The sequence below is a fragment of the Papaver somniferum genome, chromosome 1 (genome assembly GCF_003573695.1).
Source record: "Papaver somniferum cultivar HN1 chromosome 1, ASM357369v1, whole genome shotgun sequence".
NCBI lineage: Eukaryota > Viridiplantae > Streptophyta > Magnoliopsida > Ranunculales > Papaveraceae > Papaver > Papaver somniferum.
In genome coordinates, this window is record NC_039358.1 from 104,259,695 (window position 1) to 104,283,065 (window position 23,371).

General features: G+C 36.4%; 1 long non-coding RNA gene across 1 annotated transcript; it reads right to left on the reverse strand.

Moving 5' to 3' along the window:
* Positions 1 to 1,891: 1,891 nt before the first annotated feature.
* LOC113295773 lies at positions 1,892 to 3,793 on the reverse strand. The gene is made up of 4 exons (XR_003332931.1): positions 2,698 to 3,793; positions 2,366 to 2,525; positions 2,186 to 2,274; positions 1,892 to 2,070 (listed from the first exon to the last, which is right to left on the reverse strand). It is a non-coding gene; the product is annotated as an uncharacterized LOC113295773 (long non-coding RNA).
* Between the last annotated feature and the right edge of the window lie 19,578 nt (positions 3,794 to 23,371).

Genomic DNA, 23,371 nt, shown 5'->3' on the forward strand with positions numbered 1-23,371 from the left:
AAGTTAAAAATGAGAGACTTGTCGTAGGTAAATAGCATATGTGATGTTAAGCTCGTTTTGGCTAGTCGCCTAAAACTTGTCACGAGCTGAACGGCTCGATGGAGAATTTTGATGGCTGAGATTACATCTCATAAGGAAGAGTGGTCATTGATTATGGCCGCATCATGTTGTATAGTGAAGTGGCGCCATTGGCATAGTAGCGCCTGGTGGAGCCATGGCATAACGGCATGCCAGTGGCCGTGGCACGGAGGCATGCCAGTGGTCGTGCCATAGCGACATGCCAGTAGCCGTGGCATGGAGGCAGGTCGTGACATAGCGACATGCCAGTGGCCGTGGCACGGTGGCATGCCAGTGGTCGTGGCATAACAGCATGCTAGTAGCTGTGGCATGGTGGCATGCCAGTGGTCGTGGCATAGCGACATGCTAGTAGCCGTGGCATGGTGGCATAGCGACATGCTAGTAGCTATGGCATGGTGGCATGCCAGTGGTCGTGGCATAGCGACATTCTAGTAGACGTGGCATAACGACATACTAGTAGTTGTGGCATGGCGGCATGTCAATGGTCGTGGCATAGCGACATGCTAGTAGCCGTGGCATGGTGGCATGCCAGTGGTCGTGGCATAGTGACATGCTAGTAGTCGTGGCATAGCGGCATGCCAGTGGCCGTGGCATAGCGACATGCTAGTAGCCGTGGCATGGTGGCATGTCAGTAGTCGTGGCATGGTGGCATGGCCAATGCTAGGGCTTGGCGGCGTGGCCAATATAGGGTTTGGCACAGTGGCCGATATTAGGCGCCGTTGTCAATTTAGGGTTTGATGTCGCGACCAAAATTTAGGGTTTGGCGGCATGGTCGCTCAAAAGTTGCTACAAGCCTGTTAGTTTGGTGGCGAACTTGGATGGCTGAGATTGCATCTCAGGAGGAAAGGTATCCGTCGATCATGGATACCTTTAATTGGCAGTGGCGCCTTTAACTTGCGCTACCGGCACTGCGTCATGGCTGGCATGGCTCGTGCATGCTTTCGGCGCGGTTACGCGCGTAACCGTAGCCACTGAAATTTTGGCACGTTGGTGTGGAAATCTTGCCTGAATTAGGGTTTGGCTTGTCGAAACCCTAATTAGCCTATATGGCACGTCGCATGGGGTGAGTGGCCATGTTTGGCGCGTTTGGCATGTGCATCTGGCATGTGTGCCTGGTATGTGCGTTTGGCATGTTTGACATGCTGCTTGACATGCTGGTGCGTTTTTGGGAAACCAATTGGCTTTGCGGCCATCTGGCGCGGTTTCCTTCTTTTCAACACTGTGGCGAGTTTAAAGTAACCTGATTGGTTAATGTAAGAGGGTCGGCCAGGCATGGGCGTGGCTACACTTCTGTGTGAGTGTAGCGGATTTAAAGCGATCTGATTGGTCAATGGGAAGTGGGGCCGACAAGTTAGGGCGTGGACACACTTCCAGTGCGATGTGGCGGATATAATCACATAGTTTGGCTAAGCATAGTTTTTCGACCAACGGGCTCTAGTGTTGTGCGCGGGGCGTGAAACCCTAATTTTGCAAATTAGTCGGGTTTATGAGTTTTTTTATGAGTTATCACAATAATTGGCTGGATTTTGTATGCTGACACAAAAACCCTTATCTACAGAATTCAGTGTGCTTTCTGTCTGAGCATTTCGTGCGATGGCCTTAACTTTGGTACTTGGAGGTTCATGCTACTCCGCTACGAGTGAACACAAATCCGTCATGCCATACCGATATTAAGGGTTCTGCCGGGGAACATAGCACAGGAAAGTACTTAGTGAGTCTTGTATTAACGAGGTGTCGAAATTTACATAGTGTTTGGGATGGTTGCTACATTTTCCGGTCTGGATGAATTTCATGTAAATATATTGAATGGCTCAATAAATATGCCGGTGGAGAAGTTAGCACTCACGACACCGTTTCCTTGCAGAGTGACGTCACATCAGATGCAAAGTTTTACGATTTTAACCCTAAGCTAAAAACCACCATCAACACCTCCATATTCTCGACCAACCTCATGGCATCATCAGCATGGCTAGCATCATCATTTCCCTCCGCCTGTAGTAAAGAAACTTAATACAACCCAACTGTACAATATCCACAACCCCCAAAAAAAAGAGGAACCAACACGAAATTTGAAATAAAAACATCAAACCAAGGTTCGATTCTTTACCCTTCTAACAACGAACTCCTGAACTTATGTTACACTCCTCAATGTGGTCACACCAGATGTGTGCTCTGGCCATTTTTACCAGCAACCTCCTGCACAGAGAGCAACCCGTTAACTGCAATTTGAATGAGAGAGCAACTAATTCACTGTAAACCTAGTACATTCACTTTGACAGTGCACCACCTGCCTATATCTTCTCATCTCAAAGCCACCAATTCATAAACCACTGTATAGCACAACTCAATCTCCATCACAGATACCACCGGACCCATTTTTTCTCTGCACTTTCTTCATATACAACTTCAAAACCCCAACTTCCAGTTCTAACACATCCATCAAATTCCTATAATTCATAACATAATTAGATAATCAATTAGTAAAACTACTAAAACACAAGCGCCAACCGTACAGGAAAATCCTCAATTTTCTCTAAATAGGGTTTATGAAAAAAATCCCCAAAATCGTAAAATTAGAGTTTCTGAAAATAATATGAATTTGACAATGTGATTACCAACCTCGTCTGTGAACATTGTGTTAATATCTTGTAAGAAAACCACCGTATTCAACAATCAGATGCTAGTCTTAGCTCCAAAGTCTTCACAAAATCACCGTACGAGAATTAACAAACCATACACACTAACTATACAATCTTATAAGTATCTGCTTGCGATTTCGCTCACTCGAAATATCTTCTTCTTCAGTGAATCTCAAGTTTTGCAGAGCTCTGTAATGGTAATGGAGACAGAAGCGGCTGAAGAAAAATGATTTGGAAAAGAAAACCCCAATGTGTTATATATGGATGATAGTTTTGACTAATCATGTCCGTTAAAAGAATCATCGAGATGTACCTTTGAAACGATCTATGGCTACATATCTAATGGATAGAATGTTAATTTTAATTAATCTTACTCATCCTGACCGTCTAAACTATCATCGAGGTTAATAGTAACAAGATTTGCGACTAGAGATTCAGTGTAGTTAGGTTAAGGACAGACTGGTAATGATACCTGGTCATTTAACTCTGACTCGGTGGGACCTACTGACTTAATCAAAGAAATAACGGAAGTGTGATTGATTTGTAAATGGTTTGTAACTGTATGACCATTTTGCAAATCGGGTCCTAATTGTAGGACTGTTTTGGTGATTTCCCTATTTTGTTTCTTCTTCTTCTTCTTCGTTCTTATTTCTTCTTTAATTCCTTCTTCTGTGTTCTTCTTCTTCTACGAGTGTTTGAGAGTAAAATTAAAGAATTCGGTTAAGAGAATCATTCTATGATGAAGATCAGATGCAGTAGAAGTTGTTGTTGATGTTAATTGAGCACGGGATGAAGAGGATTGAGTTGCTGATGTAGATGGAATTAGGGTTTCGAGATTTAGATTTGATTTTGTTTAGAGTTGATTAGTAACTGAGTTGTTAACAGTTAAAGAATGAAGGGGTCGATGTTTAATTGAAGCGGTATATTCGTTCTGGTGATTGAATCAAGAGTTAGGGTTTCATAAGAAGTTCAAAGATGAACCAGAAGATGAGGTTGTTGGTTTAACGGGTTGAATTAAAGGATGGGTTTGATTGTCTTGAAAAGTTTGATTGATGAATTGAGTCTGAATTCGAGATTGGAGATAATTTAGGTTCATGTTCTTCCCCAAAATTAGAATTAGAGTTTCCTGAGTTGGATGGGAATTCGAATTAGGTGATGAATAAGAAGGAATTGGAGACTGGGTTCAGTTGATTGAGGTAAGGGTTGGAGTTAATTGGATTATATAGAGTTACTTATGAAGAATTGAGAAATTAGGACTTAATTAAGAACTGTTACTGATGATGGGTATATTTTCATGTTAGATGATATGAGTTGAGGATTCTGGAGTGTTAGATGCATAAGATGATGTTGAGTAGTTGAGATTGGGTTAGTCTGTGTTTGATTGTAGTTGAGTGTGTTCAACTGATATTTGTAGTGAACTGTGACGAGTTGTTGAATTGGGTCTAGGTAAAGAAGAATTGGCTTCTATCGCTCGAACAAGACTAACTTGAGGTAATTGTTCTTCAGCTGTAAATTTAGTAAATTTATTTGATTTATGTTTTAGAGTTGTGTGATTGTTCATGAACTTAAGTTTGAGTTAGATACAATGAATATATGGTGGAGATGTAGTTCTAGTATAGGGTTGTGTTAGGTTTAAGTGTTATTGCAGAGAAGAGTGGATTGTGGATGTTGCTGGTGGAGATGGAGTCTGAGTGTAGATTTGAATTACAGAGAAGGGAATTGAACAAGGGAATGGTACTGGTGGATTAAGTTTAGATTGTTGGCTAGGATTGTTGGATTGCAGTTGTAATTCAAGCTGTAGGTAGGGGATCACAAATGATTGTTCATGGCACAAAAGTAGAACTATTACTGGTGGTTACAGGGGCAGTTGGGAGTATGAGATGATGATGCTGAAATAAGAGTTTCAGATTAGCTGAAGACTTTGTGTTGTTTTAATTGAAGTTTATGTGTGTCTGTAACGGAGGTGGTTCAAGTTAAGGCGTAATAGTGTTAGTTCTAATGAGCTGATGGTAATGAAATTGAGGTACAAAGTTATTGGATATGCAATAAACCTCTACCAGTAATGCCTTAGTTATAAATGGGTATAGTGGTCCTGGTATTACAATTATATTTTAGTAGTGGTGGTTGAGATAAGTAACTGCTTTTGAGTATTTAGAATTGGCAGAATGATGATAGGTTAGAGTGGTGTATGCATGAATGTATAGTGATAGTATTGTGGTTGTTTGAGCCCGAGAGAAGAAAGAGATGATTAGGCATATTCCTAGGCATATTCCTATGTACACTGATATTTGGCATATATGCATCCATTATGGGTATGCCAAACTGTCAAATTCATATGCATATATGCCAGGAATAACATATATGTATACGCGACAGAGTTTCCAGCGGTCGATAGAGTGTTCATCGCTCGATGGTCAAGTCAGCGCTCGATGGTCTTTAAGTCGCCAGCACTAGTCAAGCTATCACTTTCCTCTCTGATCATCGCTTATCAGATCTTCATCCAACGACTACTATTTTCCCCTCTATAAATACCTAATTTCAATCTCATTTCAACTCACACCAGAATTTCTAAATCTTTCTAGAATTTCTAAATCTTTCTAGAATTTCTCAATCTCCAATTCTTTTTATCACTCTTCCAATTCCTCAGAGAGTATGGCTGATAATATGAACATTGCTGAGTTCGCTGAGTTCGTAGCAAACCAACGTGCTGATGCAAATCGAAGAGTTGTTGATCGTGCCAATTTGGATAGTGAAATTAGGAGAAGTCAAATTAGGCGAAAACCAAAATTCACTGTTGCAGAAGATGAATGTATTTGCAAGAATTATATTTCTTCTATTGAGGAGACTGCACTCGGAAATGCATTACATCTCGAAACATTATGGCAAATGATTTATAGGAAATTTCAAGAACAAACAATGAATCTCAACAATCGTGATGTTTCAGAGTTGATTCAATGCTTCAGTATAATCAATAAGGAAGTTACTAGGTTTGTTACTTTATTTCATCAAGAAGGTCCAAATTTGAGGAATGGTGAATCCAAGATGGAATTTCAACAAAGGTGTCGTGCGGATGGTGCAACTATGATAGAACTTCGAGGTAGCGGTCGTGCGGAATATCGTCGCATCTATGAAAAAGACTTCCAATTTGAAAATTGTTTCGAGATTTTAAAATATTTACCCAAATATTGTCCAATATTTATGTTTTAATTTCTCGATTGTCCACTTAAGTATTTAAATTGTCTAAGTATTAGTTTTAGTTCTTATGTTTTAATTTCATAATTGTCTAAGTATTAGGTTTTAATATTTGTTTAAATGTATCTCTAATTAAAATGTAAGATTGGATCAAGAATAGAATTAAGATTAATTTTCAACATTACTCGTCAAATTTTCAAATTCATTAAACTTCGATATAATCATTAAATAGTCATTTTTTACAAGACATAAAACTAGACAATAATAATTTGAAATATAGACTTTAAAAATAAAAATTGGGGACAATGTTCTTCATCTTGTTAATCTTCTTTATTTCACCAAATTTCCAATCAATGCGCTCATGAACGGATTCTCCTTTGTTTATCTTCTTCTTTGGCTTCAAATTTGTTTTGCCTTGATTTTCCTTGCCTTGAACTTTTCTTTGCCTTTTCTTAGTTGCGGTTTTGACTTGGTTGATATCCAAAACTTGGAGATTTGCTTCTTACTTATTTCTTTATAACTATCACATATCTTCTTAACGACACCTTCAAGCACTATTCCCGAAAAATCAAGTTGGTTTTGAAATTGTGTCATTTGGAAAATTTAAAAAAAAAAAAATAGATTGAGAAAGAGAGAATAGAAAAATTTAGATTAATAAAAAGAGAATTAGAGAAAAATTTTGTGTAAAAAATTTCGGGGTAAACTTCTGAGTTTGAAATTTACCTATTTATAGCGATAAAGAACTAGTCGTTGGCGTTAGAGTTAACATCGAGCGATATTATGAATATCGCCATCGATAAAGACTTTGTCACTGGCGTTATTAAGAATATCGACCGCTAGAAACTCTATTGCTCAGTGGTTTTCCCATAGTGGCGCAACTCGTTTTCCATGCCACATGGTATGCCAAACAACATTTTTTTGCCATACCCATAGGAATAGGCCTTAGACTGTTTGTTTTTGCAAGTAGAGCTATAAATGCATCTTTCGGTCTTGTTTGTGCTTTGTATTATTTCTTGATTGTGCATTAGAAGTTTGGTTGTGTAGTGGCTCATGCCTAGTGATTCAAACCTGTTAGTCATCCTGCCAGTTTATCTGACTGAGTTGAATCGGTGTTAACTCACCGAGTTTCCTGTCTTGACCTGAGTTGACTCAGTTGACCGAGTTAACTACTTTGGCCAGTTGGACCGTTGACCTGACCTTTGACTTGACGTAGACCGTTAATTGACTCCCTCTAACCAGACGTTGACCGTTAGTGACTGTTAAAAGGCCAAATGGACCAGACTTAGATTAATGGGTCGTGACAGTTCAGGCCCAATGGGATTGGGCTTAGTACCATGTATTCCTAGTTTGATGAATTGGACCCTTATGGTCTGAATTAGCTTTTGGTTCCTTTTACAAGGTCGTAGTTATTAATTAGACTTATTAAATGGACTACAGAACCAACCTAATTGAATTAGTAAACCTTTAGACATACTAAAAATAGTTAATGGAAAGGTGTTGAACCATAAATGGGTTTAGAACCATTAGATAGTTCACTTAGTCTATAACTAGAGAATTGTATGACATTATGTTATGAGCCTTGTGTGAGACTTTTGGCTAAACTCTTAGAGTGCTTGTATGATGAACAGTTGATCTTTATTAACAATGATCGATTCATAGAACGAACCTGTGGATTGGGGATCTCGAGGTAGGCATGGCTTGTCATCAAATCAGGTGGGAACTCCGTAACCTTCTTGTAATCATTAAGTTTACTTTATCTGCGAGCATGATGAGTCTTTAATTTCTGTAAGCATATTTTTTGTAATTCAATGGGCATGTTGTGTAATATGCGTTGGGTGGTTACCCCGCGAGGAGTGTCTGTGTTTCCCCATAGCTCTTGGCTAAGTTTAGCAGGGCAATGCTACGTTGTTTGAATATTACCTAGTAGTCCGACTTTACCCCGATTGATTATTATTACATTTTATTGTCTTAAGATAGTAGTCCGGCTTTACCCCGGTTGATTATTACCTAGTAGTCCGGCTTTACGCCGGTTGATTATTATATATACTATTTTATTTGGGGAAGTCACTCATGTGCATATTATACTTGATTGTGCAGTCTTAATAGTATGACTGGGTTACTATGATCTTGACTTAGGAAGAAATTCTAGGTTCGTGACTGGATATGGTTATTATTCGGTGACTTCGGTCTACGAATAATGATTGGGCCTATTGTGAACCTGTTGTGCGGGGTCAGATCATAGTAATCAAAATATTATTATATTCTAGACTTATATGGTTCCATTGGGTTTTATGAGGTGTACGCATTCCACGATAATATCTTACGGTACCTGGATTCATGATATCATTTGAGACTGGAGTTATTCCTAGCATATTCTCCTGTATTGAGTGAAACGAGGTTGTGATAACATATGTTTAGGTTGTTTAATTCTTTTCTCGTAGATCCATCCGAAGGTGGATCTTTCACGGATGTTACCACTATGGACGTAATATCTGGGGATATGAATTGAAGCAATCTTCTGCTCTATGTTGCGTGTAAAAGATGTTTATCGTTTTTCTTTAGTAGAACTGTGATGCATGTTAGTGATTACTTGAATGTTATAATGATAACCATTGAGCCCCCATTTGGGATGATGTGCTCACTTGTTCCCACTTCAGTTTCAATTTTCAGAAGAGATGGCGCGCTTGAAGATATTCGTTTCGTAGTTTGAAACTTTAGCAGATTAATAACGTTTATGGATCTTTTATATATATATGTATTCTTTGTTTATCTGTAAAACAACACATTAATATATTCATATTATTTGAGAGTTTTCATCTATTAAGTATCAGAGTGTTTAAGAATTAGTTTTGTTTTACTTTATGCGATTATGTTCCTTAAGATCGTATCAAACAAAACAAAGCCAAAGACGTCTACATTGAATAGAGAGAAAGCATGTTACATTAGTTGCATGCGAAGTCAATAATAAAATAGGTATGATATAATGCTTTGAGAAATTACCCACAACATGTCTTTCAACAACAACTTCATGGTAATTGTGTTGAGTAACCTTTTGAGATTGCTTTTTGGCCCTTTCATCCCGTGAATCCTCTGAGTCACTGACATCAGAACTAGAGGACGGCTTCTTCCTGATGTCTTTTAGATTCTTCATATGAATCAGAATCATATGTATCATGATAATTTCTCCTCATCATCTTTCACTTCTTCTTCCTACTCTTCCTGTAATGGTGGCTATGTTCTTCCTTGTCATCCCAAGAATCATCACGTCTCCTCTAATTATACTTCCTTATCTTCATACCACCCTTATCATAATCATCATTATCATCATCCGTGTCACTGCTCCTCCTATATGTCCTTGTCTTGGACCTACCTTGCTTCTTCCTATCTTCTTCATCATTATTTTTCTTACTCAGAAACCTTGTTTCTATCTTATTAGCGCCCTTTTCCCCATTATGATCAGCAATTATCCTATTTATCTCCTAATTCTCATTAGAATATTAACTCTCACTCTCTTCAGAACCTCATCACCATTCACCTCAAATTTATCCAAATCTGAAACAGGACCAACATGAAGTACCGCCGCGCCGTTCTCTTTAGAATTTAGAAAATTGGGGCACTGGATAGTAAGATGACCAATTTTACTGAAAATACGAGGGTACCCAAATACACCACAATCTTTTATTTATCAACTTATAAGTCGTTTACCAAGTGTGATCGTCTATGGACAAAGTCGAGTCAATACAACAACTTCGGCAACACTTCGTGTGATCGTCTATAAATACGAGATCGAGACAATACCACAACAAGATCACTTGTGTGATTGACTATGGATTCAAGATCTAGACGATACGACAATGAAGTGATCACTTGATATAGGATCAATATCAAGTGTTACGGATTAACATACAAGTGCAATTTACTTTAATTATAATAAAATAATTATAATGCGGAATAATAAAGTAAATGTCACATGAAGATTTTGTTAACGAGGAAACCGCAAATGCAGAAAAACCCCGGACCTTGTCCAGTTTTGAATACTCTCAGAATTAAGTCGCTATACAAAATTTAATACCAACTTCGTATAGTTGAGACCAAGTAGACTACCCCTAGCTACTTAGTTTCCTTAGTATACCTACGTCTTCGACTTCTAGAGTCACGCACGTGAATCACCTATCCTTTAGATTGCGTTCCAAACAGTAAAGGATAAATCTTTTTGGTAACCACTCTATTCAATCTTGGTAATAAGATATTATGAGTCGTTGACAAAGGATCTTTTGTTTAATCTAATAAAATCCATTGTCTTGTTAGATTAATCTATCTTTTGATTACCTAAATAATCAAACTCTAGATTCACAATCAATAAATATAGATCACAAAGAGAAACTATAAGGTGATGCCGATCTCATGTAACTAATCAATCAAGTCTATCAAAGATAAACTTATTCTAGTTGGATCCCATCCGATCAAGGTTTGTGCACACAATTCTCAAGATATGAAAACTAATAATAAAAACTTCGTAGTCTTAAATTCTTCGTTTGTCTTCAATAATAACATGCACAACACCACCTGAAATCTCTTGTGATCAATCACACACAGAACGGAGTCTGTTAACAATGGATTATTACAAGATGTCTTTATATCCGAAGATGGTTCTAAAGATCCCACCAATTCTTTGATCTAGTTTGAATGAGCCTTATATCAGAAGGAAAGGTTCTCAAGAATAATCAAAATAGGTGCAATCAAAGTTTCAACAATCGTTAGTCAATCAAATCAATAATTGAAAACTACAATAACAATGCAATTATCTATTTTCCCACCAACGATACTCGTAGAGCTTCTTGATCCCACAAAAGTCTTTAAACGAGTGGTCGTAAGAGATTTCGCCTAATTAGTTAATTTTCTCTCTAGATAGACGGCTCCACCAGGAAAAATAAGAATGAAGTTTGCCTGACTCTTATGATAGTTTGCAAGAAATGCAAACTTAAGTATTTATACACCAAGGTTGTTTGGACAACAAGGAAATTCCAAAACCAAAACTATTCTCAAGATATTCTCATTAATTTCGGTTTTCTTATTTCCACATAAATGCCAAACCATATTTACGAAAACTCTCATAGAAAACTTCTATTATTAGGCGAGCACATTAACTAATAATATTCTCCACAAGATATGCTTTAATTGCCGGTAATTAAAACATATAGGATGAAAACCATAATTAAATGCTTTCACTTTTTCGGATCTGGGATCACCTTGAGTATCAAGGAATATCTTTGAACAATTAATGATAAGAGTTATGTACATGTTAAAATAATGTCGACATCTATAAGCTTCTCATCTTAGCAAACCCAAAACCGTAATTCACACACATCATGAAGGAATATATGAACCATGAAAACTTGGTTTTGCTCATGGAATCGACTATACCATCACTCCAAAATATATTGTGACCGGTTATAACATGATTCCCAAGATAGGATGTAATTGGTTACACCTTTCTCCACAAAGTAGCTTGTGACCGGTTACACCTTGCTTCCCGAAGTATCTTGTGATCGATTACACCTTGCTTCCCAAAGATCGCTTGTGAACGATTACAACTAGCTTCCCAATTCATCTTATGACCGGTTATACCTTGGATCCCAAAGTAATTTGTGACCGGGTACAACTTGCATTCTAATATAGCTTGTGATCGGTTACACTTAGATTTTCAATGGAACTTGTGACCGATTACAACTAGCTATATTATATAGGTTATGACCGGTTTACCATAAACCTCAACAAGTTAAGATATGTTCATTGTCATCTTATATTGGTCAATCAAAAGATATCTAATAAAGAACCTGATCAATCATGATTTCTTATCGATTATGAAACAAGTTTATATATGTACTTCCTTTAAACAAATTTTATAGAACATCGTTTCCTAGGGTGAAATCATACCTATATAATACACACATAATCCAACAAATATATACAATGGATTATGTCGATATCCTATTTACGAAGTTCAAAAGATAAGCGTTATACTTCGTAATTCAATAAATCCATTGACACTTTTATCATAATGTTATAGACAAGTATAAGCACTAGAGTATTATTTATATACATCTTCGCATGTTATGTTTTCAATATAATCCGACTTGAAATATACGTTAGGAATGGAAACAAGATCAAGTCAATATTACTAGCCTTAAGAGGAAGGATGATGTCGTCGTTGTAGTCGTTACTTCTTCACATTCTTCAGGTCTTCGGAGTAATACTTGTACATCTCAACATTCCAAGACTTTCTAATCTAACCTAAACGAAGTTGACTCTATTATTTAATCAAGCGATTCTAGATGAGTTTTGATACTAAAATATGACAACCAAACTTGACATACCAGCGCTTGGTGGGTTCAACGGAGCTATGCTCTAACAATTATCTTATTCTAAAAACAACCACATAAGTGTTTGAACCTGTCGAACTAGCAAGTCATATTAGATTTTGGAACTTATCATATGGATTTTCAGCACCAAATTCAGCTACGGTCTCCGCCGACATTGACTGAGAAGAAGAACATTTCTTTTCTTCATCTTTATTAGGTGCATAAGGATCATACATAATCACACTTTGCCAAATACCATGAGTTTGTAGTGCAACACTGCTGTGCATCTGATTATTCGGGGGAAAATGAATCCTTCCTGATGTTGCCGGCATTTTCACGAACATATATGAAATTATTTACAAGAAGATTGTTTACTCCTTAATTTGATGATTAAGGCAAATAAAAAAAATTCGTTCTTCTTTGCGTTCCAAAGGAGCTGGAGAAAAAGAGGAGAAAGAAAGTGTCATATTATATACAGAGATGCTGAGACGCATTATAAATACGAAGGTTCCTTCTAGCGTTCTGTTTCTAAATAAGTTTTGAATTTAATTATGAAAAACTAATATTACTTGGGGAAAGCTAATTTTGGATCAGATGGGCTTGACCGTAAGTCAAATAGGGTGGAAATAAGAAATGTACCAAGAACTTTTTTAATCAGTCATTACTCATAACCTAATATACAAACGATATACAATGATGATCTTGAATCAAATAAAGATTACAATTTTCGTCATTTTTTTTAGGAAAAAAAAATATAATCAAACTATCCCTTAGTTTTTAAGGCAATCAAGCTTGATTAGACTCTACAATTATTGATTTATAGGTTTATTAAGTTCTATACAAGAAAGGAAAACATGAATATGTTGCAAGTTGTGAGGAGAAAATAGAATAATCACCGCATAGAGTAAGTTTAGACATAAAAGAGTTAATGCACAAGAAAGAAACATGACATATGAAGAAATAATAGTGTTATCAATGAAATTGGAAAAGAAAACAACAGAAAGATAAGGAAAATTTAGTTCACGGCTACTTATGGTTCCTTTGATTTCCATGTCATTGATCTAAATTGTGATCGACCCTTGGATTCGGTTTTTGTTGAGGTAACCAGGTATTGACCGCATTGAATGGTCATTTGTTTGTGCAGTTTTAAAACAATTTGGTTTTTCTAACAAACATTTCATATGGCAATAGGCAAAAAACCCTCTTTTTGTAATGCGAAACTACTAATTAATTCTGTACGAAAATCATGGGATTGTAATGATATCAACCAAAAGATACTTCAAGATTTAAAGAAATTAGGAACAATACATAAGAACATAGTTAATATGTAATTCCTCATATGAACTTTTATTTAGATGATTTCACATAGTATGAAATACTTAGCGCTCATCTAGGAGATTTAAGATACAAGCATCCCTTATAACTTCTACAGCCGCACACCCCACAAAGATATAACAATCAAGCACAAGTTCATTTAATAACTCTACTCCATTTGATGTCATTCCCAAGAGAACAACATGAGTGACCTTACTTTAATGGGAAAAAAAAGGATTTTTTCGCACATTAACAAATCACATGGATTTGTATCCTGAACATCGACTTAAATTAATCTCAACGCCAGTTACGAACAAGGAGATAATTTTAATCGGTATGACTCAACATAAGTAAATCTTACGGAGTGTATAGTGCAGTAATAAAACAGAAGTGTGATTACGAGTAGATCAATACTGCGAAAAACTATCAAATAGTTTGTTCTATTTTTATTTTATAAAAAAGATAACAAATTTAACTTCTGAGCATGTATGAGATATCAGTTCATTTACAAAAAGTAAAGGACACATATATATCTCATAATACTTTGCAATATATTAAATCAATAATGATTACATACTGCAAGTTCATCTTCAAAAAACTCTAGAATTTAAATAATAAATCCAAAAACATGCAAGATGAAAATCGTTGGAAATAGCTTGTGTAATCACAATTGAAAATACAAGGGTACCCAAAATACACCACAATATTTTATTTATCAACCTATAAGTCCTTTACCAACTATGTTCATCTATGGACAGAGTCGAGACAATACGACAACTCTGGTACACACTTCGTGTGATCGTCTATGGATACGAGATCGAGACAATACAACAACAAGATCACTTGTGTGATTAACTATGGATTCAATATCGAGACGATACGACAAGAAAGTGTTCACTTGATAATAGGTACGGTATTAAACCGAAACTCAATAGGATCAATATCAAGTGTTATGGAGTTAACGTACGTGTGTAATTTACTTTATTATAATAACAATTATAATTCCGAAGACAAAGTAAATAACACAATAATATTTTGTTAACGAGAAAACCGCAAATGCAGAAAAACCCCGGGACCTAGTCCAATTTTGGATACTCTCAGAACTAAGCCGTTATACAAAATCTAATACCAACTTCGTATAGTTGAGACCAAGTAGATTACCCATAGCTACTAAGTTTCCTCAGTATCCCTGTGTCTTCGACTTCTAAAGTCACGCACATGAATGTCAAGTTCTTTAGATCGTATTCCAAACAGTAAAGGAAGAGTCTGTTTGGTAACCACTCTAATCAATCTTTTATATAAAGATATTGTTTGATTTGTTGACAAAGGCTCTTCCGTTTAAACTAATATTGATGGTGAGTTTTTGACAAGGGCATTTATAGTAATTTAGCCTGAACCTAGTTGTATAAGTATAATAAAATCCATGATACGACATCAGGATTGTTGAACCTATATCAATACAATTTTGTATCCCGCAAGAGAATCAATAAAGTATATTCAATTGACGGACTCAGTAGTCCTAAAGTTATTTTGAAAGTGTATATGCATGCCAAATTTCAGGGATTTCCCCAGAAGAAACCTTGTTATTCTATGTACGTCAATGCACATAAATACCTTTTATGCCATGTATATGGCATTATCCATAATCAGAATGAGATTGAACGCCATTCTAGGATTAACATGTTATTGAGAGTATAGATTTTAGTACATAGTCATATCAATATCGTCTCAAGTCGCAAACTCCATTGTTGTGTTCCTTGAACATACTGTAGCGGCACTACTGTATTTGAAATCTATACTAAAATAACATTACACCTCCAAATCTAGGCCTAGCACATCGTCTCAAACTCAAACCCAAGGTTATGGCTATATGTTGGTCACATCACAAGCATCGCAACATATTGGCTAAGTCCATTGATACGTATTGATCTCTGTACCTTGGTGACTATTATTATAGAGGCGAAATTCAGAATACTAATAGACGAAAACTAGAAAACATAACACACTAGAAACCAGATCCAAATAAATATATCTTCTCTAGATTATGAACAAAAAAAATATTACAATTCTCTCTTTGTTACGCTCACAATCTCTCTAGGTAAATAATTAATTGCCTAAGCTTGCTTTTACAATAGCTAATTGCCTCACAAACTTTTCTCTAGGTATGTGTGTTAAACCTCCTTTCTAGGTGTCAAAACACACTCTTTAGATATAGGTGTTTCCGTATCACAAACCACACTCTAGATATCTTAGCTATGAGCTAAACATCTCTATTTATAGCTTTAACGGTTTCCAAACCTTCTAGGAATAATTCCTTTTCTAGGTATATTTCTTTATCTAGGTATATTACCTTGTCTAGGAAGTATTTCCTATCTAAGTAAACTTCCTTACTTTGGTTTGGTTTCCCAAACCTCTTAGGAATCTATTTTCCTTTTATAGGAATACTGCCTTAAATCAGTAATCCCTTCTAAATTACAATTTTATCCCCAATCCGTCTTGAAGATCAATAGTTCCCGGAGAGAGGAAGATACACATGTATTATGCTCCCACCCCCAAGAACTTGAACTCCTGTAAAAGTTATAATTGGAGGTTAGGGAACTCAAGAGTTCCTTTCACCCTGCTGAACCATCTATCTTTGCTGGAAACTTGACCTTGATGTCTAATTTGAAAAGCGTCCATATCTCCTCCTCTTGTCTTAGTCACTCTTCTCTACATAACGCAATCTTGTTCGAGTGGTTCTTCTTCTTCTTCTTCCTCGTTCTTTTCTTCAAAAACACCAGATGAAAACGTAGTCTTTTTCTTTGTCTTTGACTTGGGTGTATAAGACTCCATGTTTGTTTGTAGCGTAACCACCTTCTCTTCCGTAGTTTCTGGTTTGTTTTGCTTAGGATTATTGATGGTGGATTTTCGACAAAGGCTAAAATCGTAAAATCATGGTACTGCATGTTTCTGACCCGGCTTCAGAAACGTATGTAAAACTCATATTTTATGATCCGTCTCTGACTGAGCGAGCATCCTCTCGGAGCTATGATGAGTGTGTCCCTCGAAAAGCCTCTCAGCTGAGCTTTCGACACTTTGCACATTTCATCATCAGCTCTACATAGAATCAAAATGATTGGGAGGCTCCTAGACATATTGCATGCTAGTATAGAGCCTAACGCCTTAAGGACGCCACACTATTTGTTGTTCCCTGACTATGTAGAGAGAACGTGTATATAATCTCTTAATGATTGGACGGCTCCTAGACATATTTCATGATACTATAGAGCGCTAACGTCTTCAGGACATCACACTGTTTGTTGTTCCCTGACTATAAACCCCCTGTATTCAGAACGAGTATGATGCTTCAATTATCTCATGCCTCGTTTCTCGAATAAACTCGCTCCTAGGCATATCGCATGCTAGTATAGAGAAATTCATAGATTAATTCTAGCGTGTCATTCATCAATTGAATTCCTAGAAAATAATCTATTTATCTCATTACTCCGTTCCATGGTCGATCCTCGGCTGGATTCCATGGATCAGTAGTAGATAATTATCCTATCTCATTACTCCGTTTCATGGCTGATTCCCAGCTGAATTTCATGAATTAGTAATAGGTATTCAATTTATTTCATTACTCTATTTCATGGATGATTCTCAGCTGAATTCCATGAATTAATAATAAATTATTCACTGAGATGGCATATGGGCCACCATCGAGTAAGCCCCGAGAAAATGGTGCGAGTGTACTTAACAATAATGCACGAACGAGCTCCCGAAGTATGAACGAGCATTCAAAAATATGGACAAGCGAGGAAACCTATGCAAAATAGGAAAAGAAAATAATATTAATAAAATAATAAAGAGACGCTTAAGGGGACCGGGCCCACCGGTCGGCCGGTCATGCCGCCGTGGACGGTCCCACACCTCTTTATTCTATTTTATTATTTTCCCTAATCTCATGAAAACTCCTTCATTCGAGAAAACTTCCTTGTTTGAGAAAAACTCTTAGTTTCTCCATATTTTCCTTCAGACGATGAAAAATAGGAAAAAAATAAGGAATGGTGTCACGGGACCTGGCCACCTAGACGACCGACCATGCCCTAGCCGTGACCAGTCCCACACCCTATAATTCCTTATTTCTTCTTCTTATTATTATTATTTCCTTCATCTCATGAAACTCCTTCGTTTGAGCAAAAAAACCTAGTTTTCATATTTTCTCAAATATTGCTCAAACCGTCAAAAAGCCAAAAAGACACATGACCGATTAGGCTACTCACGGAAAATATTAAAATATTATTATTTTAATATTCTCAAAATATTGGCCCCACGAGCAAAGTTCTGTTTGCTCATTCGAGCAAAATCGAGAGTTTCAGTCAAGATCAAACTCTTCTGAAAATCCAAAATATTGCTCAACGCATATCAGAAAATACCAAAATTCTCAGGATTGAGATACGGACACTATGGTGACACGGGCATTCCACCTTTACCGACCAAGGTCGGCCCTAAGGCTTGCAAGGTGCCGGTACCACACATCTTCATAATTTTAACCTAATCACCTTTCTACTGTTTATAATTGGGTTCAAACTCATTCCAACCAACTTGGAACTTGTTCAAACGACCACCAGCTGGTCACATGACCACCAAGGGCCGGTATCATTCCCCTTGGTTGGTCCCTTATCTCTCCATAATTAGGTTCATTTCCTAATTATCAGACGAGCACTATTTTTAATAAATGATTAAACCAGCATTTAATCATCCTTTCACCGACTGGTCTACAAAGGACTTTGGTGCATGCTCACTCGAGCACCTGGGCGTTACATTGTCGGACATCATCCCATGTAGTTGGTCCCTCTCTCAGTCAGTGATTGGTTTTCAGTAAATCATCAATTGATCAACAATCGATCGAAATTAGGGTTTTGAAGTGAACGCTCTGCAAATCATAATTATGAGCAAGTTCAAGCACTAATAATTTTATGTTGATCCAGCAATCAACATATTGATTAATTATATAATATTCGGTCCAGCTGCCAATATTTTAAATTAATATTTTATTTGGTCATGTGAGCAATATTTGCTCAGACTATCAATATTCAGTAATCCATCGAATGAGCAATATTTGCTCGGACAATAATATTATAATATTTAATAATTCATCAATCGAGCAATATTGGCTCAGACGAGCCATATTTGCTCATGCTATGAACTATACATATGTCCCAGCAAACATGTTCAACTTCAATCCATGAATCATAGAGCATTCGTCGATCACGCTCGATTCAACAATACTTAGACTCATCGTCTAATCAAGTCAGCAACTGGATAATTAAATACATGTCTGCCTTGCAGACTCCACGTTCGTGAGACATCAATCATGTCACATGGGGGGATATTAATTAGGGTTTTGGTTTGGTGGCCTACGGTACGTATGTTCATCCACGATGAGAAATGTGATAAGTCGTGCAAGCAGTTGAGGGAGTTAGCAAAGTAGTGGGTGCACAATCAACCAAGTCTCCGCACGAGCTGGAACTGGTTTAACCAATATTTCCCACTTTCCCACTCTTTCACTCGAGAAACCGTCACACTTACTGGAGATCAATGTGTCTACATTCTGGCAATATAAAATAAGTCCCTAAATTTATGATGGAGGACAAGACATATTGAAAAGGTGGGGGTCTAACAACCTCACCCAATACTTCGCTTAGCAATCTGTATGGACTAGCTCCAATATACTTACAAGAGAATCAACTAGACAGTTAGACTCAATCTTAAGAAAAGTATATCAAAGAGTTATATCTCAATCTCTCAATTCAATCTGCAATCAAACAAATAATAATCTGCGAGACTGATTTAATATAAGAGAGATAACTTGAACGGTACCAAAGACCAATGTTCAAGGATCAATCAATTTCAATCAACAACCAAAGGTTGGATTTACCAATTGATCGATTCAACGTACAACCTGTGATATTTCAATTATATAACAAAATATAATGCGGAAAAGAAATAACACAGACACCAGAAGTTTTGTTAACGAGGAAACCGCAGATGCAGAAAAACCCCAGGAGCTAGTCCAGATTGAACACCACATTGTATTAAGCCGCTACAGACACTAGCCTACTACAAACTAACTTCGGTCTGGACTGTGGTTGAACCCTAATCAATCTCACACTGATTCAAGGTACTATTGCGTTCTTTACGTCTCTGATCCCAACAGGATATTACGCACTTGATTCCCTTAGATGATCTCACCCACAACTAAGAGTTGCTACAAACCAAAGTCGACGACTTGATAAAAAAATCTGTCTCACACAGAAAAGTCAATTGGAATAGATAAATCTGTCTCCCACAGAAATACCTATGAGTTTTGTTTCGTCTTTTGATAAATCAAGGTGAACAGGAACCAATTAATAACCCGAACTTATATTCCCGAAGAACATCTTAGTATTATCAATCACCTTACAATAATCTTAATTGATTAACGAAACAAGATATTGTGGAATCACAAACGATGAGACGAAGATATTTGTGACTACTTTTCTATCTTTCCTATCATAGATATAAATCTCAATCCAATCTTACGATTGCACTCAATCACGATAGAAACAGCAAGATCAGATCACGCAACTACAGAGAAGATAGTTGGGTCTGGCTTCACAATCCTAATGAAGTCTTCAAGTCGTTAACCTACATGGTTTCATGAAAAACCTAAGGTTAAAGGAGAATTGACTCTAGATTATACAACTAGTATCACACAGGAGGTGTGGGTATTAGGTTTCCCAGCTGCTAGAGTTCTCCTATATATAGATTTCAAATCAAGGTTTGCAATCTAAGTTATCTTGGTAACAAAACATTCAATATTTATTGTTAGATGAAAACCTGATTAGATTCAAGCTAATGTCTTTCAACCGTTAGATCGAACTTCGTTTGTTATACACAAATGAAATGTAGCTTCATTTAGGTTTGAGTAACCGTACCTAAACGTGTACACTTAGTTGGTTCAACAATAGTTAACCAATTGTTAGCCATATGAGCACTTTCATATCAACCTTATTCATCTTCACCATAACTAGTTCAACTAACTCAAACGAACTAGCTAGTTAGAGAGTTGTTCAATTTCTTAGATCTTATAGAAGTATACAAGACACAATCGAAGAAAAATCGGTATTTATTCACTCGAATCAATTCATGAACATTATAGCCACGGTTAGGAAATATCGCATTCCTTATTATATAAATGTTTTAGTTCATGAATAAACCGATTTTAGAAAGTAACCTACTTAAGTATGCAAATGGGTACGCGTACTTAAGTAACCGAATTGAGTTTGTTTTTCACTTTCAAACTCCAGCAGAAATTCACGGACGTGAACTTTCCGCTAGTATGCGTACGGGTACGCATACTCACCCGGATTTCCAACAACCTTCGGTACGCATACTTTGGGTTCCCGATTTTGGAATTTTACACAAATGTGAGAACAAATCTGTCCCTGTCTTTAGAAAAGCTATTGACTTCATCATTATGTTTATATCCAAAGATGGTTACATGTTCTAAACTCTCATTTCAATCATTTGAACTTCTTTAAAGGATGTTATATAGTTGTTATTCACAAACTAGTTTTCATCAAAGTGATTTTCAAGTTATTAAAATAATCAACATGACTTTCGTCACGAGTAAAGATGAACTTGGCTAAACTGAAAGCTTACCAACACATATTTCGAGAAATAGATAAGTGAGATAAAATCGGCTCGAAATAACAAATGTGTATAATCGAAGTCTATATAGCAATACGACTTTTGTCTCAAAATAGGAGATAAAATAGATAGACTTTTGAGTGATAAATAAGTTCAATTCTCCACATACCTTGTGTTGATGAAGTTCCACAAGTTTCTTGAGTAGTTCTTCGTCCTCAATCGATGAACGCCGTGGAGTCTAGAGTTCAACTACACTTACTATCCTAATCTGAGACTTAGCTATAAGTATACTAAAAATCAAGACTTATAATTTTGGCAACTAAACTTGACAAACAATCTTGAGATAGCAATGCTTGCGAGTTCGACCGAGCAATGCTCTAATAATCTCCCCCTTTGTCAATTTTAGTGACAAAACTATCAATACATATGGAATACAATATAAATAAACTTTGTAGCTTCTCATCCAAATGCTTGATCTCATTGGTTCTTCAACATTACTCGAAATCTTCGTCGCTTCCAAGTAGTCCAATGATTCTAAAGGTATTCAATTCAGCATCATCGTTGTTGAAGTTCCGTAGCCATAACAATGAGAAAACAATAGCTCTCAATCATTGTTATACAATGTCATTGTATTATTACATATCATCAAAGTGCAATTGTATCACAACTTCGACAACAATACCATGGTGATATGTATCACTCCCCCTAGTCAATACCTCATCTCACATGAAAACCACTCCCCCTTACATAATGATCCGAAAACCATATGTATTTGTAGTGTGAAATACACATTAATTCTCCCCCTTTTTGTCAATAAAATTGGCAAAGGTACGAAAATTAGTGGGATCCTAATGAAATTTCCACAGAAATACTTCATGACCAAAAGAAAAGCACATATCAACTTTTTAGATGCAATCATTTAGCCGAAACTAAATGCATTCATCAAAGAGTTTATAAAGATATAAGATACCTATAATATTCCACAATCGCAATCCCCACAAAGATTTGGTAATTAAGCACAAGTTCAATTAAGAACTCTCCCCCATAAAATGTCATTCCCGAAAGAACAACAAGAGCGACCTTAATTTTACAAGAAAAAAGGATTTCTTTGGACATTAACAAATCACATGAAACATGAATTTGTTATCCAAAAATCACAATTAAATTAACCACAAGGAAAATGATCAATTCAATTGGTCATGCTCAACATAAGAAAACTTACGGAGCAACACAATATATGCACAAAGATGTGGATCAGGGAAAGACCAATAGCGCAGAATAATCAAAGATTCATTCTATTTTTCATCACTATTTGCACAATGACATATAATATACTTAATCTTTGTAAACAAACATTCATCCTTTCTTCCATCAATTTTTGCATAAAGACATAAAAGGCTTAACTTTTGTTTGTCAAAATTTCATTCAATCTTTTATCAATACCTGCATACTGACATATGAAAGACTTAACTTTTGACCACGTATAGGACAATCATAGTTCACGGACGCAAACACACATATCCCATAACAAGTTGCAATATATAAAACCATTAAGATTAATAATGCAAAATCATCTTCCAAATAAACTTTAGAATTTAAATAAATAAATCTAAAAACATTGCAAGATGAAAATCGTTGGAAATAGCTATGTGTACTCACAATAATGGATATGCCAAACCCTAGTTATCCTTCTTGAAAACACAAGAATAAATTCTCATAAGAAGTTTCCTAGACAAACTCATAATGCACATACAAGATGATTTGTCCTTACAGGGTATAATCAATCTTTTTCGCACAAATTTACACCAAGAATAACTACCAAATACATATAAAAAGATTTTATTAACAAAGAAGAACACACAAAGTCATTAACGACCATGCAGCATAGTTCACATAAGATGATTGTGAACATTCAAGAATCCCATAACAATGCGTACTATTGCCCATGAACTTCCTTCTCTGTGATTCACCAACAACATTCTTGTAAAAGCTACAAATGATCTTAGAATAGTAGTACTTCAAGAATCCAAGTGCCCAAGTCCAAGAGAAGTGGAACAAGTGCGACGAAACAGAGCAAAACACTTAAAAAACAAGAGACGGGACAAATACCAA